General features: G+C 37.8%; 1 pseudogene; it reads left to right on the forward strand.

Annotated features, from left to right (window-relative positions):
- Positions 1 to 15641, forward strand: part of LOC134737664 (large ribosomal subunit protein uL24-like) — a 31768-nt pseudogene extending 16127 nt beyond the window's left edge.
- Positions 15642 to 17327: the final 1686 nt, after the last annotated feature.

Consider the following 17327-nt stretch of genomic DNA (forward strand, 5'->3'; position numbering starts at 1 on the left):
TCTTTTTCATTTACTTTTCTTAATGCATTCAAAAGTTGTTAAAGTTTCTTATAAAAAAATATGATTGATTGTTACAATGACAGTAATTGCATTTTAGCAAAAGTAACCATTATAGTAATTTTCTTCAGGGAAGAGAAATCTAACTAACTAAAGTAGCTAGTTACTTCCTCGCACATTAACTTTGAAAATTTTTAACATAAAAATACTTTATAAGGGAAGTACAGAGTGAAGAACATAAAATGGCATGCAATATTTATAAAACTACTTCCATTAGGTGGCTCACAATTTTATGTAGCTGTTAATCACAAATTAAGTGAAACAAAGTAGAGAGAAAAACTAAAATTTCCTTGCTATTGGGTCAATTAAACTAAGTCCTCAATTGAAGCCTTTTAAAAATGACTCTCAGATATTTTTTTTCATTTGTAAACTACAGAAGGTAATGATTTTTTAAACCAAAAAGATTTATTCATATCATGGCCTTAGAAGACTGAATAAAATAACTACATGAAGATATTATGATTGCAAAGAAAAAAACAACTATTATACATGTGCATAGACAGGGTAATGTAGCATATAGTAACTTGTACATGTTAAATCACAAATGAAGCAGCATTAGCATTTAATTCTATGTATTCCACTGCACACCTGAATACTAATTAGCAACTAAAATAAGAAATGTGTGGTACTGCATGTATTGATAAAATCTCAGTTTGGTATTCTTCAGACACCATTAATTTAATATGGATTGCATACTGGGAAAAGAGTTTATCATTTTTACAGTTTTATTTCTAAAATCATTTTTCCTTATTATTGAAAGCAATATACTAATTTCAAAATCAGTTGAAAGTAAGTGGAATGCTGGCTAAATCTGGAATTGCATTTTTAAATATTTATTGTTAACAATGTATAGACAGCAGCTGCCATTAGGAGTACAAAGCAGAAGCTGCAAATTCAGTATGCAAATGCATGAACAGTAATTCAAGATAACTTAAATCAATTGAGTCAACTCAAATTGTTCATTTTTAGTGAGGCACAGAGAACACTGGTACTTTGTCTCTGCCCTTCCTTAACCCTGTTTTTGAAATGGCCCCCAGAACTGCAAAAGAAAGATTTATTTTGAAGGCTGAGATACAGAAGAAAGAGTTTAAACTTCATGATTTTCCCCTGGCCACCTCTATTCATCTCTCTCCATCTCCATTCCTTTGCTAGCCTCTGTATTTAAATTGGCCTTTGCACTACCATTTGATTTATTTTTGAAGTTATTGTTATAGAAGAAAATTTCATTCACAAAACCACATTTCTTTAAATTAATACCTTCCTTTATTTTTCTATTATCCCTATAGATTACAGATCCCCTTCCATTCATTTGTACCATTCTGCCCATCTATTGCATCTATAACGCAAACTAGCTCTTATTATATATGGCAGGGAGTTCAGTGGGGGAAATTGCAGGGGTGTGTGTGTGTGTGTGTGTTTGCTTTTGAGTTGTAGTCTAAGTATTTAGTATACAGTTGGCTTATTGTATTCTTTCAGCAAAGTCCTATTTGCTTAATGCATGGCTGGTGTCTCATGTATTTATTAACAGAACACAAAGGTAAAAGGTAATTTTAAAATAATCACAGTAGCAGACATCAAAATAAAATGTTTCAAAGAGAAGGACGCAATAAATATCTACCAAGAAAATCACAAGGACTGTATTAGTCAGGATACTTCTAGTTATAAACAAAAGGAAATCCAACTCAAATTTGCATAAATAATAAAGAGAATTTATGGATTCATATAAGTAATAGTCCAGAAGATGGGAGACTTAGGTGCAAATGATCAGTTCCAGTTCTATTTGGCTGCCATTCTCTCAGTTCTTTCATTCTTTGATTTTTGGGTCTGCCCTTAAGCTACTTTCTTTTTTTTTTTTTTTTTTTTTTTTTTGAGACGGAGTCTCGCTCTGTCGCCCAGGCTGGAGTGCAGTGGCACAATCTCGGCTCACTGCAAGCCCCGCCTCCCGGGTTCAGGCCATTCTCCTGCCTCAGCCTCTCGAGTAGCTGGGACTATAGGCGCCCGCCACCACGCCCGGCTAATTTTTTGTATTTTTGGTAGAGACGGGGTTTCACTGTGTTAGCCAGGATGGTCTCGATCTCCTGACCTCGTGATCCGCCCGCCTCTGCCTCTCAAAGTGCTGGGATTACAGGCGTGAGCCACCGCGCCCGGCCCCTTAAGCTACTTTCTTTCCAGGTTGCAAAGCTCTAGCTAGCAGCACGCGGGGTCATGTTATTTCTCATTTATATCTCCCAAAAGAAGGCATGTTCTCCTTTAGCCAAAAAAACATCGAAGTCTGAGCTTCATTCTGATAGGCCCAATTTGGGTAATTCTTGAGTCATTTGTAGTGGCAAGAAGGAAAGATATATTGGTAGGGACCAACTTCAGCATGTACCTGGCACACGCTGATATAACCCCATAGGTATACAAAATATTGAAATGCTTCTATACCGGAGGATAAGTAGCCAATATTCTAAGTTCCCCTCTCCCTCCGCTAAAGTGTTCACTGTACCAGCATCCCAGCCTGGAATGCCCCTGACTTCTCTACTACCCAGCAGTTAAAAAGTTAATACCTGCAAAGCAAGGATTCATTTGGACCCTGTTCCAGCAATGTAGCAGACACCTCTTCTGTTTGGGTGGATCATGTACTGGTTGTTAGACGTGTTGACAGACATACAAGCCTTCAGCTGAGGGCAGGATCAATCACACTATATTGGTTGCATAGAGCTGCCGTAACAAAGTACCACACACTGAGTAGCTTATAACAATAGAAATTTACTCTCATTATTCTATAGCCCTAGAAGTCCAAAATCTGGGTATTGGCTGGGCCATGCTCCCTGTGAAGGCTCAGGGAAGAATCCCTCCTCATCTCTTCTAGCTTCTGGTTGTTGACAGTAATCCTTGGTGTTCCTTGGCTCGATACATAACAATTCCAATCTCTGCCTCTGTCTTTACATGGTGCCTTTATTCTGTGTCTCTGTCTAAATTTCCCTCTTCTTGTGATTAAATTAGGGCCCACTCTAATCCAGCATGACTTCATCTTAACTTGATCATATCTTCAAAGAGCCCTATTTCCAAACAAGGTCACATTCACAGGTTCTGAGTGAATATGAATTTGAGAGGAGAAACTATCCAACCAGTACACTAACCCAAGTGGAATGGCTGTTAAGCAGCAGGAAAGTAGCAAAGTGATGTTGGGGAAATGACCACAATGTCCACTACAGATACCAGACTCTCTGGGCCTTTGCTCTCCTCACTTACCTAGTTGAAGTCAACAGCTTCATGGTTGAACTGGCATTTCAGATTTTATTTGCATAAGACTTTCAGAGTTGGCTCCCATACTGCTTAACCTCATTTTTAACTCTAAGTCCTGAGTCCATGGACTTCAAAAAGTAGTTTAGAGAAGGGGTTTGGCAAAGAGTTCTTAAATCCACATACCAGTTCACACAACATCAGTAGAGTGAACAAGCAATACATCTCATCTGTGTAAGCACTATTGTTTTTCAAGTGTATGTAGCTGTGATTAATTAAATAAAAATTTACTTAAAACCTTCTTGCATTTATAATACCTCATTGTTATTATGTATTTTCTCTATCAACAGATAATAGAGAACAACTGCTACTGTACTTTAGCACACTGGCCTCTATTAGAAGGGCCATGGCATTCAAGTCTGGCCTCTGTAGCAAAGGTGAAAACAACAATGGCTCAAATAAATAGTCATTGATTTCTTTCTTATATAAGTGCTGGAGGGCCAGACACAGTGGCTCAAGCCTGTAATCCCAGCACTTCGGGAGGCCAAGGTGGGCAGATCGCTTGAGGTCAGGAGTTTGAAATTTACTAACATAAGCCATTTCTAAACGACTTACATGGCTCTGCTCACTGAAAACACTGGCTATCACCTCTCAATGTTCATTACCCCAATTTTCTACTTTAGATGTTTATTTGTAAGCCATTTCTAAATTTACTAATCCTTGTTCAAGGCTTTGGGTTTTTTTTTAGAGACTTTAGTGTCTCTGGTATGTAGATAATTTTTTGGTCTACTTTCCATAGAAATTTCCTTAAGTTTTCTGGAGTTCTAAGCTTCTTAACCAATAGATATGCAATATTTGTTATTTCAAGGAAGTAAACGTCTCACTCTCTAAAAGTTTGAATTGGGAAGTGAGGTGAATATAGATAGATTTCCTCAAAATGTATTCCCCAAATTACATTTTATTATGAGCAATACATTGGCAAGTCAGATAGTCCCTCCTCATCTCCAGCTTTTCTTCATCCTAATGTTAGTGCTAGTGGGTCCCAGGACTTAGTCTCTTGTCTACATATACTCATCTTCTGGTATCCACAGTCTACCTACATGGCTTAAAACTCTAATGAACATTTTCTCTTCTTGGTCGAATAAGCATTTTAATCTCAAACTTATCTGAATGAACACTTCTGATCTGTCCCCCATTCTCATTTCCAAACATGTCAATGTCTCAGTCATAATCTTTCATTTACCAACGACTCCAGTTTCTTAAGCTAAAATCTTTAGAGTCATCCAAAATTTTATTTGCCTCTTTTTTCTCACACCCTACAAAAATCCTTCAGCCCCTATATGCAAAATATATCCAGATTACAACCCCTTCTGACTGCTTCCTCTGCTACCCACAACTCTGATTCAAGTCACCACCATCACTTGTATGGATTACTACAGTAACCTCCTCATTGATCTTCCCTGCCTCTGTCCTGGTCCTTCTAGCAGTATCTTCTCAGCAGAGGAGTCAGACTGCTTTCTGGTTAAACCATAGTCAGATCTTGTCATTCCTCTGCTCAATCCCCTCCATTCAGAGTAACACCCAAAGTCCTTACACCGCCTCCAAGGTGCCACATGACGTGGCCTCGGCTATCTTTCTGGCTGCATCTCCTACTCTACCCCAGACACACCTGCCTCTTTGCTTCAGGATAATGTACTTGCCATTATCTCTTCCACCAGGTATTTAAATGGTTCACTCCCTCCTGTCCTTCAAGTCTCTGCTCAAATGTTACCTGTTCCTGGCACAACTTGTTCTCCTACAATGGTGATCATCATTTGATATATTATATATTTCACATGTCTATATTGTTCACTGTTTGTCTTCCCCAGAAGAATATAAATTCTTATATAAAAGTAATATTTCTTAAATAGTCTCAGTTTTTTCATTTCATTTTTTGGGTTTGTTTGTTTGTTTTGAGACAGGGTCTCCCTTTCACCCAGGCTGGAGTGCAGTGGCTTGACCATGGCTCACTGCACCTTAACCTCCCGGGCTCAAGTGATTCGCCTGCCTCAGTCTCCTGAGTAGCTGGGACCACAGACATGAGTCACAGCACCTGTCTAATTTTTAAATAAATTTTTTTTTTGTGCAGATGGGGTCTTACTGTACTCCCCAAGCTAGTCTTGAACTCCTGGATTCAAGTGATTCTCCTGCCTCAACCTTCCAAAGTGCTGGGATTACAGGCATAAGCCACTGTGCCTGGCCTATTCTAAGTTTTATTTACTACATATTTTCAGCTCTTAAACCTGTACCTGGCATGAAGAAGAGCACAACAATATTTGATGCATGAATGAAAGGTTTTTTTAATTTTTTAAACATAAACCCTTTCACAAAAGTAAATAGGCATTCAAATATCCCAAATAAATTTAAAAGAAACTCATACATACAGAGTGCCAACCACGTGTCAGGCTCTGGGTAGCACTTTACAAGTATGGAATTTTCATAGCAGGTCCTGTGTGATTGGTCTTATTATAAACAACTTATGATGAGATGTTACATAACTAATTTTAGAAGTGGAAAAAGTCAACACACGCCTAATAAGCTCAAAGTCTGACTTATCTGACTCCAGAGTCCATTCTTTCAACACGCCTCACTGAACAAAAAAAAAAAAAAAAAAAAAAAAACCACCAAAACAACAACAATAAAAAAACATGGGCAGGGGCTGAGTGTGGTGACTCACGCCTGTAATCCCAGCACTTCAGGAAGCTGAGGCGGGTGGATCACTTGAGGTCAGGAGTTCAAGACCAGCCTGGCCAACATGGTGAAACCCCGTCTCTACTAAAAATACAAAAATTAGCCTCGCATGCTGGTACGTTCCTGTAATCCCAGCTACTCAGGAGACTGAGGCAGGAGAATCGCTTGAACCCAGGAGGCAGAGGTTGCAGTGAGCTGAGATCGTGCCACTGTACTCCAGCCTGGGTGACAGAGTGAGACTTAGTCTCAAAACACAAAACAAAACAACAAACAAACAAACAAAGAGATGTCATCAAATCTTTGTGTAAAAGAGTACAGTTAAATGCCTAACTAGGATTCCAAGTGTGTGAAAATTACAAACACAAACTTTCAGAAGAAAAAAAAAAAACTCAGTAGGCCAGGCAATAGACTGAGTGCAGATTGGAATGGAGCACCTGTACAGTCAAGCAGACCAAGAGATTCTGGCTAGAGAAAATGCTCTGAAAACCCCATCTTCTCTTCTCTTTTGTGGCCATCACTGAAGCAGCAGCAGCCAAAACAAAAGCCAATCCCTTTGTGATACTTGACCAGAGCAAGAACTGGAAAAGTCATTTCAATGCACCTTCCAACATTCACAAGAAGATTATGTCTTCCCCACTTTCCAAAGAGCTAAGACAGAAACGAAACGTTCAATCCGTGTTCATCCAAAAGGATGATAGAGTACAGGTTGTCCAAGGACACTACAAAGGCCAGCAAATTGGCAAAATAGTCCAGGTTTAGAGGAAGAAATATATGATCTACATTGAATGGATGCAGCAGGAGAAGGCTAATGGCACAACTGTCCCTGTGGGAATTCACCCCAGCAGGATGGTTATCACTAAGCTAAAACTGGACAAAGAGTGCAAAAAGATCCTTGAACCGAAAGGCAAATCTCACTAAGTACAAAAGGGAAAGGACAAATTCAAGGAAGAAACAATTCAGAAGATGGAGAAGGCCGGGTGCAGTGGCTCACGCTTGTAATCATAGCACTTTGGGAGGCCGAGGCGGTAGGATTGCTTGAGCCGCGGAGTTCCAGGTCACAGTGAGCCATGATCACGTCACCACAATCCAGCCTGATCAACAAAATGAACCCGACAAGAAAGAAAGTAAAGGAAGGAAGGAAGGGAGGGAGGGAGGAAGGGAGAGAGAGAGAGAGAGAAAAAAGAAGGAAGGAAGGAGGGAGGGAGGGAGGGAGGGAGGGAGGGAGGGAAGGAAGGAAGGAAGAAAGGAAAGAAGGAATGGGGAAATAATCTTATATACAATTTTTATTAAAAACTGCTAAAATATTTTTAAAAAAATCTTAGCCCTATTCCTGTGGTACACCTGCTACCCCACATTCCCACCACTCAAAAGGCAGAGGATGGTTTTAAGTTCTTACTTAGTGATTTGATATCAATTTGCACCAGAAGAAAGACATAATCAAAGACATCCAGGAATACAATTAGGGCCTTCTTTATGCAAGAGTTCTCCTGTCTTTGTCAATTATAAAACAGTAGAAAGGGCATTCCTTTGCCCTGCTGCTGACCATGTGAAGAAACCTGAGCATGGCTCTACCTCTGTTCTTCTGGAAGTCTTCTTTCCTTTGAAAGATGCATTACCTTTGAAAACAACTATGTTTTAAAAATAATCCAAAGAGGAAAAAGAAAGAGGGCAAAAGTAACAGCACACCCTAGATATAAGGAAATGTTCTTGGGAAACATTTGCAAGTAGGTACCTGAAATTTTTTTAAACCACATCAATAAAAGAAGAGATTATATGAATGACTTTTGAATATTGAAACTTCAAGTATGTTGGCAAACAAGAAGGCCCATAAAATAAGACAACACCCTTTCTACCTTCCCCTAAGGTCTCTAGTCCATAAACAGAGATTCTACAGGAACATTTATGTAAGTAATTTCTATTTGGAGCCAACAGAAGCCTCACAATTGCCAGAATCTCTCAGATAATAAAAACAATAATAAATGCCTTAAGATTTTGATTCTTCATGTTATCTGATCTGAAGTTTCACTGGTTTTGTTTCAGAATTTGTCTCAAAGAAAACTAAAGTTTATATAAAAATCTGGGATTTTAAAAGCATTTTATATCTTGGCTTTCTTTAGAGAATTTTGTAGAAGACAGATAAAATATTAAAACCATAGCTGAAACAAGGCAATAAATTTGAATTTACTAGAGGAAAGTCAGAATTTTAGTACCAATAGCATAAATCTACATATTCACAAATTCATTTCTCTATTGTACATATTTTATATTAACTGACACAACTATCTAATATCCATGCTTATGTTTTCTCTAACAATTAGAAACATGGCTTGAGATGTACCGCAAATGAAAGTATTCTTCAACATACTAAATTTCACATTATAATGGCTAGCTCAGTACTAAGACTTGGGTGACAGCTGCAGCTCTTCAGAAACTAGCATTTAAAGGTAGTAATATTCTAGGAAGCACTTAAAGAAGACACGTTGTCCCCATCTAATTTAAGGTAGAGAACTGTATATATAGAAAAAAAAAAACTGGCAGAAATTCAGCAAACAGAAGCCTGTGTCTCATAGCAAAAGACAGTCAGACAACTTCTTCAAAAGATAGCAAGATATTATTTAAGTCGAACACTTATTTCTCTACTAACTAGGAAAAATTAGATTATCTCATCAAATCCAATATGTGCCATTTTTAAAAATTACATGCCCATAATTAAGTGGTTGAGTTCACCTACATATTTGAGCTAACGTATCAAACAAAGAAAACAGGCTTGGCCGCAAAGTCAATGAAAGTCAAATAAAAGGCCAAACTAAACAGATGAGACACCATGCCCTGAAGATCAACAAAGGAGATCACTGTTAGGTGAGGCAGGTTTAGAAACTTTTGGCAAGGAGGATTTGCTGTGCCCATCACAAACACAAAGCAACTCATTCAAGCTAGTTAAACACAATCGTACTGCAAGATTGATGGATAGTTGATTGCCTGCAACTGAATTTCTTTTTTTTTTTTGAGACAGAGTCTCACTCTGTTACCCAGGCTGGAGTGCAGTGGTGCGATCCTGGCTCACTGCAAGCTCTGCCTCCCAGGTTCACGCCATTCTACTGTCTCAGCCTCCCGAGAAGCTGGGACTACAGGCACCCGCCCCCATGCCTGGCTAACTTTTTTTGTGTGTGTATTTTTTTAGTAGAGACGGAGTTTCACCGTGTTAGCCAGGATGGTCTCAATCTCCTGACCTTATGATCTGCCCCCCTCAGCCTCCCAAAGTGCTGGGATTACAGGTGTGAGCCGCCGCTCCAGCCACCAATTTTTCGTCCTTTTTAGTAGAGATGAGGTTTTGCCATGTTGGCCAGGCAGGTCTTGAACTTCTGACATCAGGTGATCTACCCACCTCAGCCTCCCAAAGTGCTGGGATTACAGGCATGTGCCACCATGCCCGGCTGAATTTCTTTTACCATACTGTACTAAAGTTAAACTCCAATGAGCTTTACATAGACAGCCGAGAGATATTTTTTAAATTTTTGGTAATAACAGAGTAGTAATAAATAGGTAGTTTTGTATTCATTAATTTTTTTAAATAAAGAGAGGGCACTATACATATATATATATGAAATGTGATGGCAAGAATGATGGCTGATGTTAAGATAATAATGCAGTATTCCTGTTTTAATACAATCCTCATTCAGGTGTATCCCTCCTAAAATAATTCTATACCTTTTTGAACACCTGTCATCACCTGGTCTGGTCTAGGGTACCAAAGAGTCCAGAATATAACCATATTTGCCATTTCTAGGATTTGTCAGAAGAAACCACCATTCATTAAACTTTACAAAGCACAATTTCTTCTCCCTCGTGGCATTCATCGGGATTCTTCCTGCAGGTATTACAATCATACACCTAGAAAACTCAATAGACTTGACTAAAAAACTGTTTAGCAAAGTATTAAGGCACAAAATTAATATACAGAAGTCAAACAATAAACAGTATAAATGTGTAATGGAAGAAAGGACCCACTTACATAGAAAAGCAAAATAAAATACACAAAAGTGTAAGGGACTTTTGAGAGAAATACAAGAAATTTTGAACAAAGGGAAGATGTACCTCATCAGTGGAGTTAACATCCAAAAAATATCAATTCTTTATCAGCTAATTTATCATTTCAACATGAGCCCCATAAGAAAAATATTGACAGTGGGTTTTTGTGGAACTAGGCAAACATCATAGAGTTTATAAAGAAAAATAATTTACCAAAATAAATCAGGAAAACTGAGAAAAAGGAGCAGAGAGGGAATTAGCACTATCTGATATTAAAACATATTATAAAAACCTAAATACTTAAAACAGTGTGGTGTTGGTTCATCAGTACACAAACTGACCAACAGAACATTATAGAAAGTCCAGAAATAATTACAAAAGCATACTTCAATTCAATATATGATAGAGACAGCATTTCAGATCAGTAGGGAAAAGATGAACATTTTAATAAATGATAATAGACTATCTGAGGGAAGAGATGTCTTTTCCTATTTAGATAGGTACTTTCTTCCATTATATATTCATACTAGTTGTTGTTTGATTTCTGTGTATTAATTGTGTGCCCCAGTACTTTGCTAAAGAGTTTCTCTGTCAAGTCTCTTGAATTTTCTAGATATACAATTATAATATCTGGCAGGAAGGATTTTAATGGATGCTGAGAGGAGGCATACTCCAGTAAAACCAGTATAAATTTCAAATGAATCAAAGATCTACACATAAAATGCAGAGAGCATATAAATATTAGAAGAAAGCACAGAATTTCTTTTTTAACATTGCAGTGGAGAAGGGAGTTATATTTGTGACTTAAAATTCAGAATTCATAAAATACAATAGTAAATTTAATAAAAAAGCTATAAACAAAGTCAAAAGATAAATGATAAATTGAGAAACTCAAATCATAGACAAATACTAATCTCTCTAACTCATAAAGAGCTACTAGAAACTAATAAGAGCCCAACCACATAATAAGAAAATCAGCCAAAATACGTATATTTGAGTCATAGAAGATAATGCAAATGGCTTGTAAACATAAATAGATGTAAACATAATTAGATGATCAAGTTCACTTAAGATAAATACATGCTGAAACTACACTGGAATACCTTTTTTTCCAGAATGGTAATGGTGTAAGAGCTCGATCGTAGTTAAACAGACCCTCTTATACATTAGGGACAGCTGAAATTAGACAACTCTGATGGAAGGAAATTTTGCAATATTTATTAAAACCAAAATTGCATATACCCATTGATGCAGAATTGTACTTCAAAGGAATTTATACTTATACTTGCCCACATGTGAAATGACTAATGTGTAACTGCATCCATGCCAGTATTGTTTGAAATTTAAAACATGTTTTAAATGTTTGAAACAATTTGAAATAACTCAAGTACCCATCAGTAGGAGAATGGTTAAAAAGTTATTGTACATTTACAGAGTGGAGTACTACACAGTGGTATTTTTTTAAAAAAGAATGAGGAAGCTCACTAGTATTGAGCATCAAGATGTATTGCTAAATGCAAAATTAAAAGCAATGTATAAAATAGTGTAATTTTATGCTGCTTTTTGTAAAAAGTGAAGGAATAAGACTGTATATTCATATTTTCTGGTGTATGCATAAAGAAACTCTGCAAGAACATTTAAGAAAATAACAACAGTGATCATGGTTGTGTGTGTGTAAGAGGGTTGTGGAAATAGTATACAGAGTGAGAGCAACACTTTTCACAGTGCCTTTTAACTTTTTTTTTAAGTTTGAACTATGTGAATATATGACATTTTAAAGAAGGGGTTTGAGGAGACTGTTCTTGCCAAGAGGAGCTCTTCCATCACAGACTTAGTCACAAGACAAACCATTTGCTGTTAGGGAGAGTGGGAAGTCAATTAAAACTACCTTCTTCATTGACAGAGGACTCCTACTAAAAAGTACAACATTAATGCTACACTTTGGGAAGAGAAGTAACATACGTTTTTATTTATTTTTGTGGCTTTACCTAAAAAAAAGGGAATTATGACCAAATAGAATGTCTTCTCCTTTAAGTTTCTCTTTTTCTTCAACTACTACTATTTTTTTTTTTTTTTTTTTTTTTTTTTTTTTGAGATAGAGTGGTGTGATCTCGGCTCACTGCAACTTCCACCTCCCAGGTTCCTCGATCTCTTGACCTTGAGATCCACCCACCTCGGCCTCCCAAAGTGCTGGGATTACAGGTGTGAGCCACTGCGCCCAGCCTCTTCAACTATTCTTAAACGTTTTTTTAAAAACCCACTCCTCACCTTCCTTGTAACCTTGTTTTCTTGTTGTTGTTGTTGTTGTTTTGTTTGAGAAGGAGTCTTGCTCTGTCACCCAGGCTGGAGTGCAGTGGCGCAATCTCAGCTCACTGCAACCTCCGCCTCCCAGGTACAAGCGATTCTCCTGCCTCAGCCTCCCAAGTAGCTGGGATTACAAGCACCCACAACCACACCTGCCTAATTTTTGTATTTTTAGTATAGACGGGGTTTTGCCATGTTGGCCAGGCTGGTCTAGAACTCCTGACCTCAGGTGATCCACCTGCCTCGGCCTCTCAAAGTACTGGAATTACAGGTGTGAGCCACCGCGCCTGGCTGTAACCTTTTTAATGTTATTTTGAAAGCTGAAATTTCCTCTATCTTTGTTGATTTTGCCATTAACGTGGGAAATGATTTCAGTTTGTCTAAAGAACTTTAAAGTTTTCTCATCAAGGTGGAAACATTGTTTTAGTACAAGCTTGTCAAATGAAAAGTGTAGTGGAAAGGATTGTTTCTCCAACTGAATTTATGAGAGTTTCTTTGTGCTTAAGGCTCACCTTGTATGTGTCGCCTCTAATTTCACACTCTGGCTTCAGACTAACATCTTACCAACTTATCAAGGTCATTTTTCTCTCCTCTAAGATATTAATTAACAAACCACCCATTTCAGCTCCCTATAAGTATAACAATATGTTTTGAATTCTTTCATCAGGAAATCAATGAAATATGAAAACAACTACACTCATCACAGCTTTGCACGATCATTTGATTCATTTCCTCTAGAAGCATGGCTATAACTGACTACTCTTCAGCTGCAACTTTGCCAAATTGTTCAACTACCTAGAAGTGGGGTAAACCAGACTGTACTATTTTAGTTCTTTGAAAGCTTCTTCCCTCTTCTCGCAGCTGCTGCAGCTGCTAATACTTCATCATAAGTAGATATCCTTAGACCTCAACCTGCCTAGATTGAAACTGATCCAATCTTCTGTCCAGAGGTTTCACAGAAGAATGCATAACTATGACAACACCAGTTTAATGAAAGAAAAGTAAACTCCAATAATCTAGAATTCCCTTTAGCCATTGTTTCAGAGAGGAATTTATCACACTTTGCATTGTAACTTGGCATATGTGGTAACAATAATATGAAAGAGCTACTGCTGGAATTAAAAGACTTATATTCAGTCCATTTTTCTTTATCTCCCCTCCGCCTCACCACTGTTTTTTCCCCTTGTGCTTCAGTTTGGTTTCAGGACTGTATATAGAATAAAGGGCAGATTGATCTTGGCGGAAAACAATTTTAATGCAATGTGGTGACCAAAAGTGTTTGTTTAAAAAATAAACATAAGCAGGCTGGGCTCGGTGGCTCACGCCTGTAATCCCAGCACTTTGGGAGGCCAAGGCGGATCAGCAGTTCAAGACCAGCCTGGCCAACATGGTGAAACCCCATCTCTACTAAAAATACAAAAATTAGCTGGGCATGGTGGCATGCACCTGTAATCCCAGCTGCTCGGGAGGCTGAGGCAGGAGAATCACTTGAATCTGGAAGACAGAGGTTGCAGTGAGCCATGATGGTGCCACTGCACTCCAGCCTGGGCAACAGAATGAGACCCTGTCTCGAAAACAGAAATAAAAATAAAAACATAAGCACACTATAATAACTGAAGTAGCTAAGTGGTAGATCCCTGAAGGTTTAATATACTCTCCCTCAACTTTTGTGTAATCCCAACACTTTGGGGGGCCGAGGCAGGCGGATCACAAGGTCAGGAGATCGAGACCATCCTGGCTAACATGGTGAAACCCCGTCTCTACTAAAAATACAAAAAAATTAGCTGGGCGTGGTGACGGGCGCCTGTAGTCCCAGCTACTTGGGAGGCTGAGGCAGGAGAATGGCGTGAACCCAGGAGGTGGAACTTGCAGTAAGCCAAGATCAAGACACTGCATTCCAGCCTGGGCGACAGAGCAAGACTCCGTCTCAAAAAAAAAAAAAAAAAATCCATATCAAAATACTAAAATCGGTAAGTATTAAAGTACATTCTCATTCTCTTTTGCTGGGGTGCATCTTATCAGATATCCTCTGAATTACCCTTTGCTTCATCCCCCCAAATTGGATTTAGATCCAGAGACAGGGATTAAAATATAATTGAGGTAAAATGTGCTGTTGTTTTGTTGTATTTGAGAATATAATGGGGAAGGTACAGAGATAACAGCAAAGTGATAGTGATCCCTGAATGCTAGAAAATGGGGGCCACTCAGGTAAGTTGTTGATGTTGATTGTGTATGTTTAGAGACAGGGAGGAGAGAACATGGTGTGGGGTTACACAAGGTTGCTGTGAGGAAATAAGGGTTTAAAGGAACTCTGAATCCAGACAGTCAAGAACACAAGGGGAAAAAAAAAAAAGAACATGCTCAGAAGGTGCTGAGCTCAGGCGATCTCTGGATATTTTTACATTTCCAAAATAAAGGAAAGAAGGCTGATCATGAGATATCTGTGGTTTCAATCCCAATGGCTCTGGATAGGCTGGACACTCAGATGACTACAAGGATTGCTGTTTTAATCTGAAGCTCATCCAGGCAGAAAAAGACCCTGAATCTATAAGACATAGTTTTTTTAAGAAAGGTTTATTTGCCCTTGCTTGAGAATGGAAGTAGAGTGAACTAGAAAGGAAAGTGATGTCACAGGTTAGGATTCAAGGGAAGAGCAGCAAAAGAGAGAATTGAGATTGCTTAAGAGAGATGGTTTATGGCTTTCAGGCTCTACTGAGCTAATGAAGCAACATACAGCAGTAACTCACCTCATCTAGCTATAGCTTGTCCCTGAGATTGCCCGAGAAGATAGTAATATAGTTGTGGGATTGATCAGATTGTGTGTACTATATTTGATGAATGTAATGGAAAAGGTGTGCTCCAGATAGGAAAAGGACTATCAGTCTGTAGAGAGGTATTTGGAAAAGAGATCCCTCCTGACTTGAATCTTTAAATGGTTGAAAGGTAAGCTTTTGCTCAAGATGAAGGTCAGAGAAAACCCAGGTGAAGTTGCTTTCTGTTTGGGACTTGAGTGTGGTGTTTCATCAAGTATTTAGAACCTAATTGCAAAAGCATAAATAAATTTCCCAAGCCCCTTATTCTCTTTATAAATAGCACCTTCTCACTTATATGCTATTCTTCATTTGCCTGAAAAACAAAATAAGGCTTTCTAGTATCTGTATCTATCTACAGATACTCAGCAGCTTTGTGGGTCCTGCTTTATTATTCTCGTTTGTGATTTCAGAATTTATCTTGAGAATATGCTTATGAAACTCGCCAAAGATGCAAAGTTAGTTGGAATGCCCATTACTTAAGAAAACATGATTAAATTCTAAGTCATCTTCACAAATCTGATTACCTTTAATAGGGGCAAAAGCAGATTAAATCACTTAAAAGAAATAGATGTTATAAATTTATATAAGAAGGCAGAATATTATCTAGTGTCATGACGTATCAGAAACAAACAAACAAACAGAAACCTCTACATTGATCACTGACCAGGTCTTAATCAGGGTACTGTTTTTTTAGGAGAAAGCCTTGTAATGCAGATGAAATGACAAGGCAAGGATCTCTTCTGAAAGGGAGAAATTCAACCAATATGTCAAGGTTTACTAAATGACAGAAGGAAAGCTTAAATGAAGTAGAGAAAAGATCACTAAGGTAAGAAAAGAATCTAATAATCTTCAAACATCTAGAAAGGAATCATAGAATTGTGATCAATCACTCTACATTTGAATAGAAGGCAGGGAAAGAGCAAGTTGTAAAAATACTTATTATTATCATGGAATGACTTCCTTATAAAAAGTATGTAAGATTATAATGAATAAGCATTAAGAAATCTCATCAAAAGACATGCTTAAGTTGGGATTGGGCATGGTGGCTCACGCCTGTAATCATAACACTTTAGGAGGCTGAGGTAGGAGCATTGCTTGAGGCCAGAAGTTTGAGACCAGCCTGGGAAACATAGCAAGACTCCATCTCTACCAAAAAAAAAAAAAAAAAAAAAATAGCTGGGCAGTGGCATGCACCTGTAGTCCCAGCATCTCAAAAGGTGGAGGCAGGAGGATTGTTTGAGCCCAGGAGTTTGAGCTTGCAGTAAGCTATTATCACACTACTTGCACTCCAGCCTAGTAACAGAGTATAACGCTGTCTCATAAAGAAAAAAAAAAGATATGTTTAATTTGGATGACGAATACTCTTCTGTCTCACAGAGAGCATTAAAAGATGAAGTTCAAAATTCTTTCTATCCCTGAAATCCTAAGATTACCTGTAGAATCAAGAATTAATATTGTTCTTTATGAATGACCTAACAGAGATTCTGAAACTTTGGATACCTATCTAATTTTGATAAATTGGTGACTAGTAATATCCTAAAGAAACTGACATGGCAGTAAGTGTGGTAGAAAAGCATAATAATCCTAGAGTAAGACAATCCTGACTCTCTCCTCACAAATCTTATGACTGTCTACATCTGAATCTCCACATTTGGAAATTACTACATTTGAAATCCAATTTCATGAGTTGTACAAATGATAAAATAATATATGTGAAAGTTTAAAAACTATAAAGCATTGTAGGCATATAAGTTTTTGTTAATAGTAGTAATACTATTAGAAATAAATCATTCCTATTTCTCAGTGACACATGCATGAATCTCTCTACTGTGAGTATAAAACCTTTCTCTCCTTGCACAAAACTATGCAAGGGAATTTATCCAAGAATTAAAGAAGGGCCTCAAGGTTAATCATTTACTTTTATTTGTTTTTAAAGTTGTTTTTACAAGAGTATACATTCATATAACAAAGTACACAAAGTGTATTGCTCAAATAATTTTAATAAATGAATACACCTGTGCATCCACCATTCAGGTCAAAATATAGAACATTACCAACATCCTAGAATGTTCTCTTACGTTAATACGTCCTCCTCAAAGATAACCACTGTTCTGACTTTCATTTTAACTATCTTAGAAGTTCACATAAATAAAATCATAGTGTGCA

Source organism: Pongo pygmaeus, chromosome 11 (assembly GCF_028885625.2).
Source record: "Pongo pygmaeus isolate AG05252 chromosome 11, NHGRI_mPonPyg2-v2.0_pri, whole genome shotgun sequence".
Lineage (NCBI taxonomy): Eukaryota > Metazoa > Chordata > Mammalia > Primates > Hominidae > Pongo > Pongo pygmaeus.